Raw genomic sequence first — 4,833 nt, 5'->3', positions numbered from 1 at the left:
TGGTAGGAGAGAGAGTAGAGAAGGAGAGCGAGAGGAAGAGGGGTAGAGGAGAGAGAAGAGGGGTAGAGAGAGATAGAAGAGGGGTAGAGAGAGAGCGAAGAGGGTAGAGAGAGAGAGAAGATTGGGTAGAGAGAGAAAGAGAGAGGAGAGGGTAGAGAGATGGAGGGGAGTAGAGGAGAGAGAGAAGAGGGGGTAGAGAGTGAAGGGGGGATAGAGAGAGAGAAGAGAGGGGGTAGAGTATAGAGAGAGAGAGACAAGAAGGGGTGTAGAGATAGAGAGAGAGAGAGAGGAAGAGAGGGGAAGAGATTAATGAGAGAGAGAGAAGAAGGGGTAGAAGAGAGATAAGAGAGAGGAGGGGTAGAGAGATGAGGGGGAGTAGAGAGAGAGAGATGGGGGTAGAGGTAGAGAGAGAGAGAAGAGGGGGTGAGATAGAGAGAGAAGAGAGAAGAGGGGATAGAGATAGAGAGAGAGAGAAGAAGGGGTAGAGAGAGAAGAGATGAAGAGGGGGTAGTGAGAAAGAGAGCATCCGCAGCATGAGATGGAGAGATCTTTTGAATTCAGCACCAGTGGGAAAAAGGCAATTTTTTTGAAACGGTTCATCTTGTTTTGTTTTTTACATAACATTTTTTTTTGGTATGACAAAAAAGATCCTCCTTATTAAAAAATCTAGCACTGCCTGTCGTGTGGACTCATGGCAATGTTTCAGAGGTCTAACACAGAGGTCTAATGGTGCTACGAACCTTGTGTGGAGAGCAAGGTACATGTAGGCGCTGTCCCAACCCCCCTGTTCTCCCGGTTAAATTAGTAGAAAGTTAACAAGTGTTTTGGCAGATTTCAGTAAGGTCCTATCTAAACTCTGGGACGCTACTGTAGAATTGGCAAGATTAGAACTTGGTCAGAGGACACACAAGAAGAGAGAGAGAAGAGAGAGATGACTGGTCGAGACATCAACAATTGAGCAGAGAGAGAGAGAGATGAGATGAGAGAGAGAGAGAGAGAGAGAGAAGAGAGAGAGAGAGAGGAGAGAGAGGAGGAGAGAGAGAGAGAGAAGAGAGAGAGAGAGAGAGAGATAGAGAGAGAGAGAGAAGAGATAGAGAAGAAGAGAGAGAGAGAGAGAGATGAGAGGAGAGAGAGAGAAGAGGAGAGAGGAGAGAGAGCGAGAGAGTAGAGAGAGAGAGAGGAGAGAGAGAGAGAGAGAGAGAGAGAGAGAGAGAGAGAGAGAGAGGAAGAGAGAGAGAGAGAAGAGAGAGAGAGAGAGAGAGAGAGAGAGAGAGAGAGAGAGAGAAGAGAGAGAGAGAGAGATGAGACGAGAGAGAGGGAGGGAGAGAGAGAGAGAGAGAGGAGATGGAGAGACTGGTCGAGACACACAGTATGAAGAGAGAGAGAGGGAGAAGAGAGAGAGTAGAGAGAGAGGAGAGAGAGAGAGAGATAGAATGAGACGAGAGAAGTGATAAGAGAGAACAAGATGGTAGGAGAAAAAAATGGAACAATAAATAGTGATCACAGAATGAATAATAAAGAAAAGAGGAGAAAGTGAGAATTTAGGTATAAGGGGAGAAATCGAAGGCAAGGTAAGAAAATAGCTCTTCTCTCTCTACCCCACTTCTCTCCCTCTCTCTCTCTCTCTCTCTCTCTCTACCCCTCATCTGTCTCCCTCTCTGTCTCATTCTCTGCCCCCTCTCTCTCTCTCTGTCTCTCCTGCTCTGAATGTGAGGCATTCACCGCGTGACGTTTTCGCTGTATGACACATGCCCATTGCTATGTCAGGTCCTCTTGTCTGAGTCCCAGTACTAAGACTGTTGACCGCTGGGTCATTGTGGAGACTGAGGGCCTGTCATCACGAGGGGAATGGACAATGTGAGATCCCCATGTATTGTGCAACACCTAAAGGAGCCAGGACCCCCCGCATTACTAACACTTAAAGCTGGACGGAAAGGCGACCAGACCTCCATGTACACTTAAAGCTGACCGAAAGGAGCAGAGCCAGACCTCCCGATGACACACTTAAATGCTGACGGAAAGGGAGCCAGACTCCATGTACACTTAAAGCTGACGGAAAGGGAGCCAGACTCCATGTACACTTTAAAGCTGACGGACAAGGGAGCCGACCCCCATGTACACTTAAAGGCTGACGGAAAGGGAGCCAGACCTCCATGTACACCTTAAAGGTGACGGACGGAAGGGGCAGACCTCTGTACACTTAAAGGTGACGGAAAGGGAGCTAGACCTCCATGTTACACTTAAAGTGACGGACAAGGGAGCCAGACCTCCATGTACACTTAAAGGTTGACGGAAAGGAGCCTAACCTCCATGTACACTTAAAGGTGATGGAAAGGGAGCCAGACCTCATGTACCACTTAAAGCGTGACTGGCCAAAAAGGGACCACCTCCATGACACTTTAAAGCTATGGAAAGGGAGCCAGACCTCCATGTACACTTAAAGGTGACGGAAAGGGAGCCAGACCTCCATGTACACTTAAAGGTGATGGAAAGGGAGCCAGACCTCCATGTACACTTAAAGGGGATGGAAATGGCCCCAAACAAACTCCAGTGGGAGTTTGGAATCTCAGATGCACTTCCGCTTTACAAAATGGACTTTTTCGTTTCACAAAAAAAGACTGGGGGACCGAAGTGTATGAGAGTAATGTTGTGGCTTTGTGATAGAACACTCCTCTCCCCGGTCATGACCGACCATTTACAGAGAGCTGGCCGAGAACATCCGAATGAACGCAGAAATAAACTACATTTCAGAGAAAAGTGAGCAAAATACAACTTTTATATTTTACTTTATTCCATGTTATTTCTTACTTTACTTTTGAAAGAGGCAGCAGAAGTTATTCATATGTGAAATGAAATTATATTGTAGACCCTTCAAATATTAGAGCGACGAGGGTACCAGTCTCTGCAGTCAAACAGAGAAGTCAGTCGTTTGCTATTGTTGTTGTTGTTTTCCTGCTTGTATCACAATGCATTCTGGTACTTGTAGTCCTGTAATGCTTTTTTTTTAAAGTGAAGAACAATGGTGTGGTTATCAGATCAATTTATTTTTAGTTGGTTTTAATGTGGATAAAACATGTTTGGATTTCATATGAAATGTTCTTGTTTTGGCAAAGGAAAGCTATGGGGGAAATGGAAAAAACACAAATAAAGCTTTTTGTCTATAGCGGATATAGCTCTGGTTTACAGTGTGACATGTCTATACTGTAGGCTACAGAGTGAATACATCATCAAAGTATTCAGAACTGCTGTTTCAATCAAACATGCGCTCTCGGCCGTTGTTTACAGTGTCTTTACCTAAACTAAATTGCAGTCTAATGTTGATAAGCCAATTTGATAAAAATAATGTCTGCATATGGATTTAAAAAAATATATTTTATTAATGGACACTTGTTAAAGAACATTCAACAGTTCATGCATTTAAGAACTGGAACTTCACAGAGAGCTGGGGTGGTTTAAGATTGTTCCAAAGATCTGTAGCTAGGTTTCCATCCAATTGGTGACAGATTTTCATGCAAATATTCTAAAATCTGCAGAAAAACAATATGTGCATTTTCCCACCAGAGATGTGTTTCCATCAAATGAACTTGTTGTGTATAAAAGGCTGTGCGTGATGACGTAGTGCACATAAGACATGTATTTTGCGGTTAAATCCCCATGTACCGAATAGTTGTATGGGTTTTATTTGTCAAACGGCAGCCAGACATCGATCATCATGTCACCAGAATATAACCATCTATATGTATTGGAAAGGAGCATCAAGCTCATCCCCACCTGGTGAAGTTCAATGTATTTCATCTGTAGTCTAATAAACTGCATGCCTTCCCAAGTCGTAGTAGGACAACTACACAACATGTCATCACGTGACCCCAACTTTACTCCCATATCATGCTTATTATATCAATATTTGCGTATAAAAGCGTTTCCACAGCCATTTCTCGCATAATTAATTTTACAGACACAAAAAGATCCCACTTTGTCTAGCATATTTTGTTTTATCGACATTTGAATAGTCTACCAACAAATGTACTTCAGGCCTGTTTCTATCAGGCCTGTCATGACATTTTATATCCGAAATGTACTTTACATGCATAAAAAGGTTGGATGGACACCTGGTTAATATGATGGATTCTGACTATTCTCTTCCCTCTGATGCATGACAGTAAAAAAGATTTAGCCTCGGATAAAACCTATTTTAATCAAAGAATGGACTTTCAGACCTGTGACGATTGACTTCTAGTGAATGATCAGAGGGAAGATCATTTAAGGAATGTATCAATCAGTGTTTAATAATTTAACAAATAAAACTTKCACTACAAGTGGCCTCTTTGATTTTGGCTTTAAAATCTCAATCTTTTTACTCGATTCTGTCTGTCACTGCATCATCGCTTTCCAAAGAGCTGCTCTGACTGGTGTAGGATTGACTCATCTCTCTCAAAGAGACAAGAGAGAGCTTTCTATATCTCATGAAATCAGCTGTCCTGGAGGAATATGCAAATGCATTTGGAGGGATTATAGAATGATAAATACTTTGCCGTGATTCAAGTTCCCTCAAATGCCTTAAATGATAACGACTTCACTCTTTAAAAAAAGGGTTCCGAAAGGGTTCTTCGGCTGTCCCCATAGGATAACCCTTTTTGGTTCCAGGTAGAACCCTTTTGGGTTCCATGTAGAACCCTCTGGAGAAATGGTTCTTCATGGAACCCAAAAGGGTTCTTCAAAGGGTTCTCCTATGGGGACAGCCGAAGAACCCTTTAAGGTTCTAGATAACACCTTTTTTTCTAAGATTGTAATATATGCTATAATATAATACAAACAAATAGTTAATGAAATGAA

The 4,833-nt window shown here is 42.9% G+C and overlaps 1 long non-coding RNA gene across 1 annotated transcript; it reads right to left on the bottom strand.

Moving 5' to 3' along the window:
* Nucleotides 1-2,030: 2,030 nt before the first annotated feature.
* LOC139023041 (uncharacterized) lies at nt 2,031-2,348 on the bottom strand. Its single transcript, XR_011474115.1, has 3 exons — nt 2,280-2,348; nt 2,122-2,161; nt 2,031-2,042 (listed from the first exon to the last, which is right to left on the bottom strand). It is a non-coding gene; the product is annotated as an uncharacterized lncRNA (long non-coding RNA).
* Between the last annotated feature and the right edge of the window lie 2,485 nt (nt 2,349-4,833).

The sequence above is a fragment of the Salvelinus sp. IW2-2015 genome, linkage group LG26, assembly GCF_002910315.2.
Source record: "Salvelinus sp. IW2-2015 linkage group LG26, ASM291031v2, whole genome shotgun sequence".
Classification (NCBI taxonomy): domain Eukaryota; kingdom Metazoa; phylum Chordata; class Actinopteri; order Salmoniformes; family Salmonidae; genus Salvelinus; species Salvelinus sp. IW2-2015.
Note: the sequence above shows the minus strand (reverse complement) of the source record. Positions and strands in the feature narration are given on the sequence as shown.